The 21,234-nt window shown below is 41.0% G+C and overlaps 1 long non-coding RNA gene across 3 annotated transcripts in view; it reads left to right on the top strand.

Annotated features, from left to right (window-relative positions):
• Positions 1 to 21,234, top strand: part of LOC117161340 (uncharacterized) — a 304,050-nt gene that overhangs the window by 229,003 nt on the left and 53,813 nt on the right. The window contains exons 1-3 of one of the 3 annotated variants that reach the window (XR_013060698.1): positions 3,432 to 3,610; positions 4,035 to 4,200; positions 4,311 to 4,402. The exons of 1 other annotated variant lie outside the window; for it this stretch is intronic. This is a non-coding gene — a long non-coding RNA (uncharacterized LOC117161340). Of the gene's footprint in view, positions 1 to 3,431; positions 3,611 to 4,034; positions 4,201 to 4,310; positions 4,403 to 21,234 lie in introns of those variants that run through there. One more of the 3 variants, XR_013060699.1, reaches the window with a different exon arrangement.

Here is a 21,234-nt window from a genome sequence, read left to right on the forward strand (position 1 = left end):
CTTGCTCTATTGATCTATAAAGCATCTAAAAACACTTAATCGTTATAAAACTTGGTGTGTTTCTAAAAAATCTTTGCTTACTCTATTAATCTATAAAGCATTTAGAACATACTTAATCGTTATCAAACTTGGTGTGTTTGTAAATAATCCCTGCTTGCTCTATTGATCTATAAAGCATCTAAAAACACCTAATCGTTATAAAACTTGCTGTATTTCTAAAAAATCTCTGCTTACTCCATTAATCTGTTATGAAGCATTTAGAACATACTTAATCATTATAAAACTTGGTATATTTCTAAAAAATCTCTGCTTACTCCATTAATCTGTTATAAAGCATTTAGAACATACTTAATCATTATAAAACTTGGTATATTTCTAAAAAATCTCTGCTTACTCCATTAATCTGTTATAAAGCATTTAGAACATACTTAATCGTTATCAAACTTAGTGTGTTTGTAAATAATCCCTGCTTGCTCTATTGATCTATAAAGCATCTAAAAACACCTAGTCGTTATAAAACTTGGTATATTTCTAAAAAATCTCTGCTTACTCCATTAATCTGTTACAAAGCACTTAGAACATACTTAATCGTTATAAAACTTGCTGTATTTCTAAAAACTCTCTGCTTCATCTACCAATCTATAAAACACCTAATCTTTCTAAAACGATGTATTTCTAAATAATCCCTGCTTACTCTATTAATCTAGAAAGCATGTAAAAAACACCTAATCGTTATAAAGCTCGGTGTGTTTCTGAAAAATGTCTGCTTGGTCTATTAATCATTGCCGCTAATAAATTGATGGAGAAGTTGGTACGCTGGAGAATGAACGAGTCGAACGAGGAACGCGTAAATCGAACTGTTTAGAACGATTTATCAGCGTGGCGATAAAGAAAGAAGGAGAAGCGTCGGGATAATTTTCATAGATTCGACCGGCGTGCAGATTTCTATCTTGAAGCTGCGGCCGCAATAACACGTCGGCTAAGTTCGGTCATACCGCGGCAGATAAGGGGTGGGAGTTAAGAAAGGAGCATTACTTTCGTAGTAAACACACAAATATTTCTGGAAACAATGGCAAGAGCACCGTCGTGATTCTGATCGTTCGGGATTCTTCAGCGGAACCGAGCCAGCCACGGATAGAAATGTTTTGCAGCGTCGAACTTATCTCTCCGCTTTTACCCCCCGGCGCTTCTCAGACGACCGACACAGCGTCTGTGCGTCGTTCGACAACGTTTTGGCACTAGTTGTCACGACCGGCAATTTCTCAGGAAATTTGCTTATCGCCATGTTCTCGAAATTTCGCCGTCTTTATTCTGATTTACGAGCCGTTCGTACGGGCCAAAGTGATTGTAACTCCACTTTTCGAAATTTTTGGATATTTTGGGAATTTTAGTCGCCGAAACGCTCGATCGATCCTTATTTTATATAATTTCATCGATTACATCTGCTGTTTGTTTCGTCGAGTCAAACTGTTTGGCAAACAAGCGGCTTACATCAGGTATATATCTTCAATGATCGGAAACACGCTAACAAAGTATCGAAGCGAGAACCGATGAATTGTCGCGGTTATCTTGCAATAAGTCTCGAAATATTGCCAAGGATAACTCAAGTTCGTCCGATCGGAAGATAGACGGCCGCGATGAATATTCTTTTTTTCTCGAAAACGATCGATGTCTGTTTATCCGAAATCGATACGATACGAATCGTAAAAAACGATACGATAAAAGCAAATCGATGTACAACTATTTCGCGCTGCTCGTGATCGCTCGATTAAATTAAATTCTCGATTAAACTTGCATCTTTTTATTTTTTTCATCGGGGAAACTTCAAGTTCTCCGTGTTTTCTGTCTTTCGAGCAAAATTATATTATTCGGCTGAATATCTTGCGTCGAAGGAGAAAAAAATGGCAGAACAGTAAACGTAATTTGTTATTTATTTAGAGATACGAAACTGTATCCAGTGTGTGAAATCGAAGACGTTGGAGGCAGCGCCGACGATTCGCGGCACGATATTCAGACAGACGATATCATTCGCGTTCGGGGAGCAGCGTGCACTCGCGGCATCTAGATTCCGATGAACAGGCGAGCCGCGATGGTGTATTGATCTTTTTAGTGGCGTACCGTCTCCACAGACGCAATCCAACTGCCGGTGCAGACTAAAGGTCTACATTTCCCCGGAGACGGATACGTTTCGCTATTCCTATAACACGCAATTTGACCGGGGAATATTGCGTTCGCGAATACACACGCTCGATGTATGTAGAGCTACTTACGACGACCATCGACAGAGATAGACGAGCAACGCCAGGAAGACCCGTGTACACCGATAAAACACGCGACCCGAGTCTGTGTTCTTGTAATCGGCCGCGAGAGCCCCGATCTGGACCAATTTAACGCGCACACGCGCACCACCGTGTTCACATATACTGCTCATTACACGTACACATTGGCCGAAGCACGACAGAAACGCGTAACCATACAGCGATATTCCAGTAGCAATCTCGAAATCGTAAAAAGTTAGCAAATTCGTCGAATATCGTACGACACGCGAATTATATCGGAGAAATAAAGAAATTGGTATTAGAATTGGATAAAGGTACGAAAGGAGAATCGAGGATAGAGAGGTAAATAAAAGCAAAGCGAGCGAACAATCATACGGATCGCGTAGGTGATATTTTTGAGGGATCTGTACGTAGAAAGGATGAGCGGCCGTCGGACGACGTCGCTTTCAGCTAGCGCCACTCCGTCTAGCCCGACGTCTACGCTCTGTCAACTTTGTTTTATATTTAATCCGGGCCGCTTTAGCAAACAGTAAACAAACACTGTATCGCATAAGCGCCGCTCGAATTAGCCTCGATACCATTTCAAACGGCCGACTCGCATTTATGAAGATGACCGGGGATGCTGGCCCACCCGAGAGAATTTCACGTACTTACTTGCATATATACGTAGAAAGCCAGTGAACGGAACGTGAACGGCGCGGGTGGGGGAAGAAGAGCGCCGAAAGCGCCACGGGCCACGGTGCGGTAGTGGTGGTAGTGGTGGTGGTGGAGAGCGACGGTAGAATAGCGAGACGGAGTAGCGGTGGTAGGGGTAAGATAGTAGTGGGGCGAGCCGCCAGAGGGAACTGGTGGGGACACGGCTGACGTCACGGAACGCCGTGGTACCGCCTACCCGCATGCAATGGGCGGGAGTCTGCCGACGATTTACGACCGTCGATCACGGCGACATCTAGTGACGGCGCCACGAACTCGACCTGCCTCACCGGTGGCCATTACGATCCCACGATTGGCTGAGTACACGGTACAACGCGAATCAGGCGACGGTTTAAATATGGATTTTTTTCTTGGCCACGAAATCGCGGCGACCGTGTCGTATAAATCAGGATTGATTTTCAAAGGGAATCATGGGAGGTCGAGCCGCAGCCGCGATGTCCCTTTTAGCTCCGCATTTGTTTCCGGCGGTAAATCTATATTTGGCTAATCGAACCGACGCTACTGCACACCGCGCCGTTTCCGCTGCTTTTTCGGAAGCCGCGACCAAAAGATCGCCGTTTCGACTTTTCACGCTTTCTGCCTTCCGTTAGTCAACAAACTTTTTCAACGTTACGTCGGTAAATATTAAGTTATTATTTATCTGTTTCTTAGTTTGTTCTATCCGAATTGGAATGTTAATTACGTTCTAGAGAGTTACGACAGTTCACTGACCTCACCTTTGTCGTTTGGTGTTAGAAAATCTCTTTCGATTCGTTTCTAGTTACGATCGATTGTGACAGAATTAAGGTTATGTTTTACTTTTGTTGTCGTGGAACGTATTGGTAATATACAAGAAAGATCTTATATATTTTTTAGATTATTCTGGTATTTGGCAAATTTTTGTTAAAGAGTAGGTTAACGAAGGGAGTTTAATGGAGACAGAAACATTAGGAACTGCGGTTACGAATGTTTTCAATGTGAATCGCTTAAGCTATTATCTTTACGAAAATTTGCAAATGATAGTTAAATAAATGGTTTGATAACGTTAGTTTGCACTTGCAGTTGAATGCTCGAGATTATTCTTTATGTGTAATCCCGAGGAACGTGTAATCCCCATGGAATCGGTAACTGAGCCGCTCTTACGGTCGATGCACAAACTAGATCGACGATACTTAAACGGTAAAGCATCCTAATCCTCGTGAAACGCGCAGAGGCTAATGATCACATGGTAAGGTTCAATATCGATATCGTAAAATGTTAAATTAATCTTACAAAGCATAGATAAATGTGTTTTGTCATTAATTTCAAGTAACCAGTAATATATTATCGTTTGTATAGCAGCCTGCAGTGTACATCGCAATAAACTGGATATGGACAAGTAATGCCTTCATTGACAGCTTTTCGCTAAACGTTTCTAGCAGTTCTTTAAGGTATATATACGTATCATAAATCAACGGCAAATTTAAATTGACTACTATAAAACGTTTGCCGTAATAATCGATTCTTTCTTTTAAATGTTTACATAAAATTCGTCCATGTGTTTTACGATGATTTGTATGCCTGTTTCCTAATTGCATAAGAAGTTATTATCCCAACGTTTAGAGGCAATACAATGTTAGCAATAAGTGAGAACGCAACGATACAGCGTAACTTGTTAATAGACAATGGCGACAAAAAGGATATTTTAAAAGGAAAATTCCTGACGCAGACATAAGATCGCGAGACATTGGTCGTCGTGGGACAAGCTACACCGCGGACGGTTACGTCGGTTTACGGCTGTTTTAACGAGCGCTGTTGCACGCGACTCAGCACTAAACCAGCCTTACAAAACGCAACCACACTAGTTTAACGTTTTACGGTCGAATTTATTATCTGTTACCTCCTTATATGACGGTACAATAACAATAATTGTCAGTTTTAATTCGATCGTAAATCAACGGAAAAGAATTTGCACCGTTTCACACGGACCACACGACGAGGAATATCGGGCCATCTGTCGTCACTTTACTGAAATACTTTCTGCTCGCGAAACTTTCGCTGCTGCTTGACCGTGTCAGCCATTGTTTGGTGTTAACGCCAAGTGATCGTAGATGGTGCTAGTAGCGTTCAAAATGCCGTTCACTGGTATTACCCGCATTTTACGATTCATCTTATACCTCTGTTACTGCATTTTATGTTATTTCTTGCTCTTACTTTTGTTCCGATTGTTGTCATCCCGTAAAGATACGATTACGTTTCTCGGGATGGATAAGACAATTGTATTGATATTTCTTCTAATCATTTGTTTCCCAATATCGCAAAAATCTATTTACTTAATAGACGTTTGAAAGAGGTTCGTGGATTTCGAAATTCTTTATCTTAGAAAATGGGAATTAATCTTGGTACGTAGGTTTATTATTAAATATTTCTTTTTATAGATAATGTTATAATTTTATAAATACGTATGTACGTACTTCGTTGTATATGTTCTCGCATTCGTAATTTGCTTCCCTCCGTTTATCTTTCAAAAATTGTTAGCGTTACTATCCGTCGATTAGATTCTTAATGTATCACGTCTAGTTTGAGATTTCCTTTGTGAGGTGGCGCCACAGTATGCTGCGGTACATAGTGATTTTTTAATTTCCACTGTTTAGAATTCTAGTAACACTACGGTCTAATCGATATGCAATAAAATTTCCGATTCCGACATAAAAAACTAATAGTTTCCTTCGTATCGTTTAAAAATCAATTTCTCAATAACACGTAGTCCCAACAATTTTATCTTATTCGTTCGTTATATCATCTTCTAACTTATTCGTCATACTGGGTTGGTAACTAACTGATCGCGGATTTTGTCAATACCACTTAATAACAAAATCCCCAATCACTTAGTTACCAACACAATATCTGTGCCTATTGCACGTAGTAAATATCACTTATACGTAATAGAAAACTAATTTATCGTCTATCGCATAGCTAGATCCATCGATCAAGCAACGATCATCGAATGAAAATAAAGCGTGTGCCAAAATAGAGAACAGTAAAAGTAGAAGATCGTAAGCGTGACAGACGTCGGAAGGCGCGAAAAGTTAATCCAGTTCAATGGGCTCTTTTGATTTTTACGAGCGGAGAAGTAAGTGGGGTCTCGTGCCGTTTTCATCAACACAAAATCAACGATGTTTCTATGGGTAGCGGCACTGAAAAGACGAAACGAGTCAAACGTATCTGGCAATGTCATCAGTTACATTTATGAGGCCGTCAAGGATAAAGTGAGCACCTTGAGGTTGCATCATCGTCACTTTAAATCCCGTTTACCCGCTCGTAAAAGTCTTTGACGACTTTGCCGGAGAGCTGCCGGTACAGCACGGCCAACTTGCCTGCCATAAACTCAGAAAAGGAACTTCCCCTGTTTCCCACTTCTGCTCATCGGTGTTTGTCTGGATACCTAGGCGAAAAAGGGCTAAACGTTTACTTATCCGCTTGCCGATAATCGTCCCTCTTTAATGAAGTAACAATGCGAATGCTGAAAACTGATAAACTGTTTGTGGTTATAGCACACTATAGTTTACTATGTTTCCTATTATGACGTCTTCTACTGCGATGCTTTAGATGGCTTAACCTGCGGTTACGTACGTTCGATTGGAGTTAGGTTAGGTCGATAATCTTTTTAAGAAATTTAAATTTAAATTTAAATTTAAATTTAAATTTAAATTTAAAATTTTCTTTTATTTGAAATTGAAATTAATTTTGCCAATTAAATTTTTCTAGTATACCTATTTGTTACTTTGTTTCCTATTTATTATTCAAATAATTTAGAGGAAACGATAACGCGAAAAATAATTCTATCGCGAAATACTTTTTAACCCTTCGCACTGCGAATTTTATTTCAATTTCGTTGACGTTTTCAAGTGTTTTATTTGACATTTACTTTAACTAAAAAATAAGACAATTTAAATAGGCAAAGGGGGGAAATAAATTCACTTGAATACCAGTTTTATTCACGCTATTGTTATATTTTCTAATTTCCGAGTGTATTATTATTTAATTTGTAGCTTACAATTTGCCCAGCTGGACATTTGGTCAATTTTGCACGTGGATAGCTACCTCCAGCGGGATACCATCTTCGAGTTTGACTATTTTATTTGTTTAGCGAGGTCAGTGGGGTGTTTGTTAACTTTTAAGCGTATGATATATCTTGAAACAATTTTCAGGATGCAATTCTGCTTTTCTTTCGCTCGTTTCTCAAAAAAAGCTGCGACTGGATGAACGTCGAGTGGGACTCGACCTGAGGTAAAACCTGATGTCGACTCGCACTCGACATAGCAGTGCAAAGGGTTAAGACAACGTTATTCCTTCTTTTATTTGGAACATAAATTAAATGTTGGTTATTACATTTTCCTACTACGCTGATTATTATTCACTTGAGAAGTTAGATAACGTAGGATGATTATTCGCAAGAGGAAATTCTGCTATCACAGTTTTCAAGAAACATTTCTATTTTTCACCCAACATCACAATTAACAATTGCTGGATGTTATTTAAAGCTACACTGCCATTCTTCTGGAAGCATTTAATAATTGAAACGTTTAAATAATTTAATAGAATAGACAACGTAGGATGATTACTTGCAAGAGGAGATTCTGCTATCACAGTTTTCAAGAAACATTTCTATTTTTCACCCAACATCACAATTAACAATTGCTGGATGTTATTTAAAGCTACACTGCCATTCTTCTGGAAGCATTTAATAATTGAAACGTTTAAATAATTTAATAGAATAGACAACGTAGGATGATTACTTGCAAGAGGAGATTCTGCTATCACAGTTTTCAAGAAACATTTCTATTTTTCACCCAACATCACAATTAATTGCTGGATGTTATTTAAAGCTGCACTGCCATTCCTTTGGAGACATTTAATAATTGAAACGTTTAATTAATTTAATTTAATAGAATAGACAACGTAGGATGATTACTTGCAAGAGGAGATTCTGCTATCACAGTTTTCAAGAAACATTTCTATTTTTCACCCAACATCACAATTAACAATTGCTGGATGTTATTTAAAGCTACACTGCCATTCTTCTGCAAGCATTTAATAATTGAAACGTTTAAATAATTTAATTTAATAGAATAGACAAAGTAGGATGATCATTTGCAAGAGGAAATTCTGCTATTACAGTTTTCAAGAAACATTTCTATTTTTCACCCAACATCACAATTAACAATTGCTGGATGTTATTTAAAGCTACACTGCCATTCTTCTGCAAGCATTTAATAATTGAAACGTTTAATTAATTTAAATTAATAGAATAGACAACGTAGGATGATCATTTGCAAGAGCAGATTCTGCTATCACAGTTTTCAAGAAACATTTCTATTTTTCACCCAACATCACAATTAACAATTGCTGGATGTTATTTAAAGCTACACTTCCATTCCTTTGGAGACATTTAATAATTGAAACGTTTAAATAATTTAATTTAATAGAGTAGACAAAGTAGGATGATTACTTGCAAGAGGAAATTCTGCTATCATAGTTTTCAAGAAACATTTCTATTTTTCACCCAACATCACAATTAATTGCTGGATGTTATTTAAAGCTGCACTGCCATTCCTTTGGAGACATTTAATAATTGAAACGTTTAAATAATTTAATTTAATAGAGTAGACAAAGTAGGATGATCATTTGCAAGAGGAAATTCTGCTATCACAGTTTTCAAGAAACATTTCTATTTTTCACCCAACAATCACAATTAACAATTGCTGGATGTTATTTAAAGCTACACTGCCATTCCTTTGGAGACATTTAATAATTGAAACGTTTAAATAATTTAATTTAATAGAGTAGACAACGTAGGATGATCATTTGCAAGAGGAGATTCTGCTATCACAATTTTCAAGAAACATTTCTATTTTTCACCCAACATCACAATTAACAATTGCTGGATGTTATTTAAAGCTACACTGCCATTCTTCTGCAAGCATTTAATAATTGAAACGTTTAATTAATTTAATTTAATAGAGTAGACAACGTAGGATGATTACTTGCAAGAGGAGATTCTGCTATCACAGTTTTCAAGAAACATTTCTATTTTTCACCCAACAAACCTACCGGTAAAATCACAATTAACAATTGCTGGATGTTATTTAAAGCTACATTGCCTTTCTTCTGCAAGCATTTAATAATTGAAACGTTTAATTAATTTAATTTCATAGAATAGACAACGTAGGATGATCTGCTATCACAGTTTTCAAGAAACATTTCTATTTTTCACCCAACAAAATTAGCAATAGTTTGCGATTATTAAACAGCAATTTAAGCTGTCGTTTATACGTAAATAGTTGTCCTAGAAAGCAAAAGTTCCTTCAACAATGAGTACACGATCGTGCGCTTTACAACCTCGACTAATGCCATTCGACTATCTACGGTAACACGGTGTTCGTTACGGGCTCAGCAAACTCGTTCATGAATTGGAAATGTTCTACAGTGGTAGCGAAAGAAGTCATAAAACGAATAAAACCGCTGTGTATCGGAATATCATCGTATCAGCACCGCAGCCACACGTATGCTGCCCGCTACACACAGTATAAGTCAACAAAAACATTTTCTACGTTTATATTTGATCGTTCGGCTGCTGGCCAAACCTTTTGTTATTGCCTTTTCCATCGTTATCTTTTTCGGAAAAAAAGGAACCGGCGACAAAACAAATTTTGTAACCTGACTACGTAGATACAATTTTTATTTCGCAAAACGGACCTTCGAACGTTACTCTCCGTACATTTTCCTGTATAAAAACTACACCCGAAAGAGAGCAACTTTTACATTTACTTTAAAACGATCGCTCCGAGATAATTTGACTAATTTTAAAATTACGATTATTTTTCACAGTACAAATATCGCCTTGGTAACCAAGTGACCGCGGATTCGTCTAATTTGCCCAACGACAAAATCCTCGATCACTTAATTGTCGATCGTAGATCGTCGAATCTGCTTTAAAAAATGACTCGAGTAGATTCCTAACTCGCGATACAAGAGACCCTTGAATGCAGAAGATTAATACGTTTCCCCGGTGTTAGACCTCATTGTTACATTTCGTTTCACGATCTCTTTCCTACCAAAACACTTTCCTACCAAACAAACGAATACGTTCAACAATAAATCGTGACGTTGCTCGTTGGCGCTATAAAGTGATATTGGACAAAAGGCGACTATAACGTTGCTCGATCGACGTGACAGCTTGATTCGCATTGAGCCACGTTTAGATCAACCGTATTACGAGCTGTTTATTAGGCACGGTAGAAACGTATCCATAGTAATAGTGGGATCGATTGTCGGAACTTTCCCACAGGAGATAGCCGTGAAGTAGGGAAACTGTGACCTGACAGGGCTCTCACCCTTCGCCAAACGAGTCCACCACGTATCAGCTTTCTCCGCGCCGCTATATTCGCAACACCATATATGTGGCCATAGTAAATCTTGGACCTGACGTTTCGTAGATGACACGCTCACGGTTTTCTTTTCGCCCCTTAAGAAGAGCGAAGAGCGGAGGTCCGTGAAACGTTGCGTGGCGCGTTATTAAGGTCAGCCACCTGCCGCTCGATGGAGCTCGCTTCAGGGATGAACACTATTATACCCCTCTGTGCTATAGGTATACGTAACGGTGAACGTAAAGCAAAGGAAGAAAAAAAAAAAAAAAAAGAAAAGAAAAAGGGGGAAAGAAAGGGAGGAAAAAAATTGGAAGAAAGGAAAGAGGAGAAAGACGAAGAGTAAGTGGAAGAGGGATGCAGCGACGGTGTGGGGTGAACAAAGAAAATAAGAGATGCGAAACGACGACGACGCCGTGGCGGAGATGGTACAGGAAGAGGCGAAGATGAAGCGAGACGGAACGTCGAGGAAGAGGAGAAGAAAGGCGGCCGGCCTCGGGACCGACGGAGATGCGAGAGTCCCGGGACTCCTGCAGCCAGAGAAGAGAATAAAGGAAAAGCGAGAAAAATGTGTCTAACGTGGCAGAGGCAATTCTTCAGCCAGAGTTGCCGCCTTAATGCTCGTTGGAGAAAGGCGATTGGTTCTCGAGAAGAGCCCGTGGGAAAGATGGCCGCCATTTCCCTCCAACCACCCGTGCAAGTGTCCCCCTTCCTCCACCTACTCATCTGCTCTCTGTTCCTCTTCCGTTGTCCGTGGCGGCGACCTACGGAAAGAAACCCCGTTCGTGGAATAAAGGGGGAGAAACACGCTCCAAGACTCTTATTCTTATTAACTGTTTAATCTTTCCACGTGACGTACGGCAGGCATTAAGCGGCGCGCGGATCTTGTTTATATTTCGTTGGAGCGCCACGAGGATGCCGCATCTTCGTTACACTGAATCCAAGCGAAAGGTGTAGTCCCGGTCCGACGCCCCCCGGTGTCCTCGCCCCCTGCGACTTTTTACTCGCCGGCCCTGGATAGTTACGGTTGTAATAAAACTCTCGGGGAATTTCTAAGAACCAGTTACTTATGGTTAAGGAAAAAAGAGAAATCAAAGGTATAGGGATAAAAGATCGTTATACTTTAATTTTGATAGTCGAACGAATTACTTGCTTTGCATCGGGATCCTATTAAGAGACATTTTTATTGCGCGCCTTTGAGTGGGAAAATCTTTCCGGATAAACGTACAAAGGATTACCGTGGAGGTATTTTTCAGCTACCTCGAGATACTTCTGGTCAAAGAATAGAAAGAAAATAGTTGGATTAGTTCGAATCGAACAGACTGTAGGTGTATTTTGAGCTACCTCGAGATACTTCTGGTCAAAGAATAAAAACAAAATAGTTGAATTAGTTCGATTTAAGCAAATTGTAGGTGTGTTTAGTAAAATATTAAAAGAAACTTTTATTACACACGTTTGAGTGGGAAAATCTTTTGGGATAAACGTAGAAATAATTACCGTAGAGGTAGCATTTTTGAGCTACCTTTAGATACTTCTGGTCAAAGAATAGAAACAAAATAGTTGGATTAGTTCGACTTGAATAAATTGTATGCATGTTTAGTAAAATATTATAAGAAGCTTTTATTGCACACGTTTGGCTGGAAAACTCTTTCAGTAGAAATAATTACCGTGGAGGTATTTTTGAGCTACCTTTAGATACTTCTGGTCAAAGAATAGAAACAAAATAGTTGGATTAGTTCGATTTAAACAAATTGTAGGCGTGTTTAGTAAAATATTAAAAGAAACTTTTATTGCACACGTTTGAATGGGAAAATCTTTCAGGATAAACGTAGAAATAATTACCGTAGAGGTAGCATTTTTGAGCTACCTTTAGATACTTCTGGTCAAAGAATAGAAAGAAAATAGTTGGATTAGTTCGAATCGAACAGACTGTAGGTGTATTTTGAGCTACCTCGAGATACTTCTGGTCAAAGAATAGAAACAAGATAGTTGGATTAGTTCGATTAGAACAGATTGTAGGTGTGTTTAGTAAAATATTATAAGAAGCTTTTATTGCACACGTTTGGCTGGAAAACTCAGTAGAAATAATTACCGTGGAGGTATTTTTGAGCTACCTTTAGATACTTCTGGTCAAAGAATAGAAACAAAATAGTTGGATTAGTTCGATTTAAACAAATTGTAGGTGTGTTTATTAAAATATTAAAAGAAATTTTTATTGCACATGTTTGGCTGGAAAGCTCTTTTAGGATAAACGTAGAAATTATTACCGTAGAGGTATTTTTGAGCCACCTCGAGATACTTCTGGTCAAAGAATAGAAACAAGATAGTTGGATTAGTTCGATTAGAACAGACTGTAGGTGTGTTTAGTAAAATATTAAAAGACATTTTTATTGCGCTTCTTTGAGTGGGAAAATCTTTCAGGATAAACGTAGAAATAATTACCGTGGAGATAGCATTATTGAGCTACCTTTAGATACTTCTGGTCAAAGAATAGAAACAAAATAGTTGGATTAGTTCGATTCGAACAGATTGTATGCATGTTTAATAAAATATTATAAGAAGCTTTTATTGCACACGTTTGGCTGGAAAACTCTTTCAGTAGAAATAATTACCGTGGAGGTATTTTTGAGCTACCTTTAGATACTTCTGGTCAAAGAATAAAAACAAAATAGTTGAATTAGTTCGATTTAAGCAAATTGTAGGTGTGTTTAGTAAAATATTATAAGAAGCTTTTATTGCACACGTTTGAGCGGGAAAATCTTTCTGAATAAACGTACAAACGATTACTGTGGAGGTATTTTTGAGCCACCTCGAGATACTTCTGGTCAAAGAATAAAAACAAAATAGTTAAATTAGTTCGATTTAAATTGTAGGTGTGTTTAGTAAAATATTAAAAGAAACTTTTATTACACACGTTTGAGTGGAAAAATCTTTTGGGATAAACGTAGAAATAATTACCGTGGAGGTAGTATTTTTTGAGCTACCTTTAGATACTTCTGGTCAAAGAATAGAAACAAGATAGTTGGATTAGTTCGATTTAAACAAATTGTATGTGTGTTTAGTAAAATATTAAAAGAAACTTTTATTGCACATGTTTGGCTGGAAAACTCTTTCAGGATAAATGTAGAAATAAGTACCATAGAGGTAACACTATTGAGCTACCTTTAGATACTTCTGGTCAAAGAATAGAAACAAAATAGTTGGATTAGTTCGATTTAAGCAAATTGTAGGTGTGTTTAGTAAAATATTAAAAGAAACTTTTATTGCACATGTTTGGCTGGAAAACTCTTTCAGGATAAATGTAGAAATAATTACCATAGAGGTAACACTATTGAGCTACCTTTAGATACTTCTGGTCAAAGAATAGAAACAAGATAGTTGGATTAGTTCGATTAGAACAGATTGTAGGCGTGTTTAGTAAAATATTATAAGAAGCTTTTATTGCACACGTTTGGCTGGAAAACTCTTTCAGTAGAAATAATTACCGTGGAGGTATTTTTGAGCTACCTTTAGATACTTCTGGTCAAAGAATAGAAACAAAATAGTTGGATTAGTTCGATTTAAACAAATTGTAGGTGTGTTTAGTAAAATATTAAAAGAAACTTTTATTGCGCACGTTTGAATGGGAAAATCTTTCAGGATAAACGTAGAAATAATTACCATAGAGGTAACACTATTGAGCTACCTTTAGATACTTCTGGTCAAAGAATAGAAACAAAATAGTTGGATTGGTTCGATTAGAACAGATTATATGCACGTTTAATAAAATATTAAAAGAAAAGGAAATAGATAGGGGAGGGGGAAAACTCTTCGAAGATAGATACGTAGAGATCGTAGAGGATGTAAAAGTAAAAGGTTCGATATGGATACGGTTGGGTGGTGTCTGGACGGTGGTGGAAAAGAGTGACAAGACTAGGGGAGACGGTAGACGAGGGCGCAGCGAAGATAGCGCTGAGTTACATCTCTCAATTATTTGATAATGCCGGCGACACCGAGCCGAGGGGAGCTCGTTAGAACTTAAAATGAGCTCTGGCCGTAATCTTCTCAATGTTTATAGTTGCTTCGTAAATCTCCGCGAATCTCGGAGCGAGCATCGCCGTAGCAACGTCGGCCAGGAACAATAGATGATACAAAGTTCCCGAAGAGTGGCTCTCTTGGACCTCGTTTAAAATTTTTATGCCGCAGGCCAGGGCTTCGTCTCTCTCCTCTTCTTTCTATGCTCGCTTTGCCTTTCTGTGAAAACTATCCCGCGACTGTCTGACAGAGAAAGAGAGAGAAAGAAAGAGGAAGGGCAAGAGGTAACGGGAAAACGGCGTTCTCTAACTGCATCTTAATTATCCTTCTTTTCTCTCTCGCAACGCCGGATAAACGAAAGCCGGCAACGCGCTCACGAATATATACGGCCGCCATTAGCGGACAAGGGCCGAGAGAATTCGTGTTTATCGCTCTATTAGAGGCTGCTGAGTGCGGTGGGTTTCGCGATAAATCCACTTTGACGCGGATCGGCTCGTTACGATCGCCTCTAACTCAACGCCTTTATACTTTCCTCGCGCGTGCTCGCTATCGGCTCGTAAAATCCAGCGAATCCGCGAACCTACGTCGGGACTTAGGTTTCGCAGCGTAAAAGCACGCGTAAATTATCTCGGTGCCGCGTGTACGTGAAATCGAATCGTCTCGAAGCAGTCGATGGGAACTGGGATCGCGACTAGCATCGAACGAACGGCTCTATCAACGATGGTCGGGATGATCGTCGCCTCGATTCTCAGCGATCGTCGTGCTTCCAGTCGTTCGTAGCTCGCAAATACAGCGGCGATACCCTCCGTCGAGAGAACGAGATCGGCGAGAAAGAATTCGGCTTCTAACGGCGAAACAACGAGCCTGTCGTACAAACCTGTCCGTCCTCCCCGTCGTACGTTCTCTCGTGCGTTCTCTCGCACGACAGGGAAACGGAGACACGGAGCGAGAGCGAGAGAGGAGAGAGAAAGGGGATGTATCAGAAGCTCGGAGAAGAAGAGGGGAGGTTTTAGGTAAGAGATAGGATTAGTTGTTAACCGAGAGAAGGTACGGAGAGGTCAGAGGCTGGGTATATCTAGATTAAGACGCGTTGGAGAAAGAGCAGGCAAGGTAGACAAAGGGGACAGGATGGACAAAGGGTAGAGAGCGGAGAAAGGGAGGTCTCGGTCCCCTTTCGAGGTAAAGTGACGAACGACATCACGGGACCTTGAATGTCTTTTGCTTGTCCATGGGTCTCGATGATCTTGCCGCTGTCGAGAAACGGGGTGGGGGTAGAAAGGAACAGGGACGAGTCAGAGGACAGAAAAGCAAAGGAGAGAAAGAAGGTAGAGTATCGCGTGACGTACGAGCACAGGGACCACCCCTGGTGATCAAATCCCGCATCTTCCACACGGTTTCACACAAAAATCATATTTATCTGCTCGCCTACCTGCGGCCAACGGCGCGTCGCTTTGTTCCACCTTTGCACAGGGGAAACGGACAGGATCTTCTTCTTCTCTTTTAATCTTAGACTAGCGGCCGTTAAGGCCGGACAGAGTAATTGCCTCGCAAGCCCCGAGTTATTGCAACGTAGAAACTCGCTCTCGGTTTAAATCTCCTCGCTCGGTATATGAATGTATAACGATCTCCAGCTACTGATACAAATTGCATCGAGCGACGATGTAACGTGGGAATCCGTGCTTCTTCGAGTCTTCGACGATCCAGGAATCTTCGGTATTTTAACCAGTTTTCCCTCCATCTGCCACTAACTGCGATTTCTTTCGAACGAACAAACTTGTCTATCGTCGGCGATATGATCGATAGCGGCGTTTTCCAATCGGCTAAGTTTCATTTTCTTGTCGAGAATTATCGTTCCTATCTGGGAACTCGCTTATCGTTTCCTTGGCAATAGACGAAGGAAATTCTGCGCGCGACGTAGCAGCCAGTTACCACGAGGGTAGCAGTTTATCGCACGAAACGAGGAAACGAAGAAAAATAAAGACATCCAGCCTATTACGAGCAACTCCTGAAACAATAATCGATTGTTATTGACACCCTAGCGGGCTGCAGATCGATAGAAAGTGCGGCTGGTACCCCCGACAACCACGAAACGTCGGTTACGTCACCGTTACTCCTTTTTATTTACAAGTTTTCCTCCCTGCTCGGATCTGGTAATGGCGATAGATGTGTTGCGGGCGGAGGAGGGTCGAAATAGACACGGGGGTGCCGCTAGACCGGGGCCGATTCCTGCACGAGGGAAGACCGCCATTCCCATAACTCAAATCCCACTCAATTTCCCGGCAAGAAAGTTTGCTCGCCGTACGAAGCTCCGACGGTGCCACCATCGGTCCTCGATCGGTTTATTAACCCACATCTTTATCACCGATTATTGCCATAGCCTGACTATTCCTGGTACGCGTGATCGCCACAGAAATCTCCGCGTTCTTGCTCTTAGTTCCAATTTAGTTAGTTTCGGTTAGTTTCGGGTTTACAATTTAGCTCTGGTAGAGTAGTTTTTAATAACAGTGGTTCTTTACGTTCCAAATACTGCGGTTTCTTTAGACTTTCGGATTGTTGGAATGTAGTGGTTGAACTTGAGATGCGGAAATGGTGGCGAGATAATATTAAGCGAACCCTTGGAATTTCTTAACGTAGCAACGATGTTGGGAGGACAGCATTCAAATGCATATTGTAAATGAAGTACGACGTTGGATCTTAGCGTTATACAATGGTTAAGTGATCAAGCGAAAAGATAAAATCGTTGATTACAGTTCCCTGCGACAGTAATTGCTGCGGGTAAAAATTTTACGTCGGAATAATCGTACAACAATGAAATACGATAACACAACGATGATATGATAAATAGTAACTGCTCGACTGCGCCGTATTGAGAAATACAATTTTGTTGAGGTAATTTCATACGGTTAAACGTGGAAAATAATCTAGAAAATATGCTCGCCATTGAACGAGAAAGAAGCGGATCTTTCAATTCTCTGCGACGTAAAATTATTCGAAGCGGGGTTCGAATTGAAATTCACCGATGGGTCACGAGATTCTCCACCCTTCGTGAAAAATCAAATCCGAAGGAATTGCAGAATGTTGACTTGGAACAGGGCATATTGCGCGGCAATTAGCGGCGAGGGGAAATGAGAAATGCTAGCAATGCTCGTGGCGCATTAAGAGGGCTGTACGGAACGGCGTTCTAATGAATTAAGGGAAATCAGAAATTGCTTTAAATAGCACCGTAAAAATAAAGTTTATTTAAAGAAGGGGAGGACGTCGAGGGGCGGAGAAACCGGCGAGGGAAGAGGGTGTGGTGAAAAGAAAAAGAGAGAAGGAACGGCTGGAAGCTGTTCTAGTCAGAAGGGGTGCTAAGTCGGCGGCGGAACATGTAGCACGGAAATTGCCGAGAAACGCGTATTAAAATTGCTGGATTTAGTAGGAAGATAAGCCGCGACGGAGGAGAAGAACTCTCCTTTGCTCGTGCACCGTCGCATTACCGTTGCCTCTTCGTCGTCGTTGTCCAAAGCTCGGAGAGGTTGAACCGCCTTGTCATCCTCCGCCGTCGCACACGATGACACTGGCGACTCTTCGTGGTTTCGACCTTTCGACACGCGCACCCTTCCGTTTGTCGTTTCCTCTTTCTTCCATCTCTTCGTTCGAAGGCTCGGTTTCCTATTTCTACGATCGAAGACAGCGGAAATATGACGAGTCGATGTTCGTCGATTTTCTCATCTCTGTATCGTTAGACGTCTGAAAAGAGGAATTTCGTGTGCATTAACCTGATAGATTTTAAGACGCAAGCCTTTTGAAAACAGAGAACGAGTACGTGATGTTTTGTAAGAAACGAATGACGTTAGTTTAATTGTATTATTTTAATCTAGCATGCGTAACTAACGTCGTTGATATGTTTCAGTGTTTTAGAAGATAAAAAACGTTTAGAAAAATGGTAGATTCTTCGCGTGAATTCGATTGCCGTCACGCTTTTTACGCTTTTCTCCTGTAAATGCCAGGAAATCTGACTTATCGTGTTTTTTATCTGTAGCCTTGAATAATTGCCTCGATACCTATAGTTCCCAGTGTAATTTGAGACATATACATGGAAAACCTAGAAAATAGCGCTTGTATTATTTTCAAACACAGAACATAGTGGCGATATCGTTCTAAAACGTAAATGATATCGTCTACGTTATTCCGCAACACCGAAGTAATTCCTTACGCTAATGAAAATGAACCCATTTCCCCACGAGTCCTTTACCCTTTATTATACAAGATGTCAGTCAATTATTTTCTATATAACGGTGTTAGAAACACTTCTCATGGATAAAGACGGTGAACAAAGCCCATGGGACGAACTACTCAAGGTTTCACATACATTGTCTTTGCGTGAACCTGCGATGAAAATAGACGCGTAGCTTGCTAGACAAATTCAAGTATCTGTCGCTTGTGTAACTATTATTTCTGTAGCGCCAGTCTATTTCGTTGGAAATGCTCGTAGTTCGTAGACGGTGCTTGGTAGATCGATAGTTCGAGGAGCATTAAAGCTGTGCTCTTCACCGGCCCCTGCCGCATATGTAACACCGCAAGCTGTTGTGCCAGCGAGGTAAACGTTTCTAGAGCCCTTCATCGGAATTCTGCTATTTGCTCGTCGAACGAAAGTTACAGCCTGGCTTATGGTTTTCTAATTACCTTCCAAGTGCATAAATACACCGCAAAAAGGCTGCGATAACTGCGTCAATAGGCAAGAAATCCCGATACTCGTCTGTTCCGTCCTATTATTCCTCGTGAAACATCGAAGCGATCGAGAAGTACTTCGGCTACCGATTCGTCGAACGACCCAGTCGATCTCTGAAAAAGGTAATAAACGAAGATTAAAAAGAAAACAGGTGGTCCGAAATTCGGCGTCGAAAATGACGAAAACTGGTTGGCCGGACTCGCTGGCTTTCTTTTGGCCGATTCAGGCTACACGTATCTTCCTCGGTCGTTATATTGTTTTCCCGTCTTCGAATCAACAAGGAGACGGTCGGTGCGGTGCTGTGTAGCTATATGTACGTCGTATAGCCTCATCGGAGGCAATAATCCAGCGGGGGAATCCCCCTTACACCGTCGTGCCCACTCAAACGGTCGTAGACCGCGCTTTTATGTGGTCGTAAAAGCGCAGTAACAATTAATAAGTATCTCGTAAAAGCGATTGTCGTTGACACCTTTTTGAATGACAGGGGCGGGAAAGAAGAAGCGAGGAGCAAACAGAGAATGAGTGTATGTGAAAGAGAAAGTAAGTAAGAGAGAGAGAGAGAGAAAAGCGACTACCGAAAGATCGAAAAAGAGAAGAAGAGCAAAGACTCTGTCGACGAGACTCTCTCTTCTCTTGTGTGTACAGGTGGACGGCGTAAAATAGGTGGCTTCGTGATTGGCTATAAATTTCACTTACGTTGAAGTGGTTGCTTTTAATCAGGCAGTTATGCGCACTGTCGTACCAGCTACCTATCAGACATCTGACGTTTTAATGTCCCGTGTCTCATAGCCAGCTTGCCGACGCTGCGGCGTTCCACGATCTGCGAAACCACGCGGCCGAATAAACGCGTTTTACGATTTCGTGTGTCGCCTCCTCCGGTCAACCGAGACCGAGCGTGCGGTTCTCTGTCCATCCCCGCTTTGATTTCGGTCGATGATAGGCTTGGTCCGTGGTATAATACAACTGGAGTCGTACGGATCTTCCTCCGGTCGGATTTTTTGGTGAAGTCATCCACGCTTGTCGAGAAGGTCGTTCGTGTGGATCGTTATCGAGCGATTCGATCGAGCCTTTTCGTGGCTGATTTATCGCGCCTCGCAATTCCTCCGCCTCTAAATGATTGTAAACTCTGTTTCCAAGCCGTGGACGTCGCTACTTGTAATATACGACGCTGTTACACCCACGGTAAATTTTTTTCTAAATTGGATGCGCTGTTCTAGGAAATTTTTTATGGGAAAGCAGGATGGTGAATTATTGGCGGGTCGATTCACATAGATTTTAAATACGTCGTGACACGACGAACGGCTAATTTCGTTCCGTTAATCTCGCACGGCGTCTATGAACGTTCGACCATTTCCTCGGCAAACGGATTTAACGGAAGACAGAGCGCGGTTAAATGTACGCGACGCGCAACAAATACAATTCTCGGCGGTGGCGGCGGCGGCGGGCGTTGCGGCATTTCGCACGGCTTGCGAAAGAGCGCGAGAGAGCGGACTAGATAATAACGCGCGAACCGGATATAGGGAAACGGTAGCCGCAAAGCCACGGTCAGGTTCGCGTCGTTGCCTTAATTAAGTTACACGCCGCTCGCATTGTTCCGAGCGTATAAACGTCACTGTAAAAGAGGGGAGAATGATATTAATTAGTTTCAATACCCGGTTCCTCCCGTTGGAAACAACGCCGCGAGTTTCACTCGTATTTTCCGCCAGATATACTCTGCCACTCGATTCTCGTTTCTTGTTTCCGATGCCGGGAACGAAAGAAGAGGAGAAGATGAGATGAAATAAAAGCGTCTTCGAGCCGTGCCGAAAGGCGGCGCCTAACCGAGGTTACGCCACCCCCGGATCGATTTTTCGAATATTTTTAACGACACAGGCTGCGGCTGGCAAACTAAGCCGGCCTCGTAAACATAATTTTTAATTATTGTTAACGCCTTTCAATACGCTGCGTGGAAATCGCGTAAAATATTAGCAGGGAACCGACTGCTGGAAATTTCGAAATATTTACAAAGATAAGAACCGCGAATGGCGCGCAATTATGGACAATCGATTAACGGAACATTAACGAGCCAAATGATTTTCGTTGATTCTCGTTTTTATGCCGGAATAACGAACACTCGGCCCACCCGCGT

Source organism: Bombus vancouverensis, chromosome 18 (assembly GCF_051014615.1).
Source record: "Bombus vancouverensis nearcticus chromosome 18, iyBomVanc1_principal, whole genome shotgun sequence".
Taxonomy (NCBI): Eukaryota; Metazoa; Arthropoda; class Insecta; order Hymenoptera; family Apidae; genus Bombus; species Bombus vancouverensis.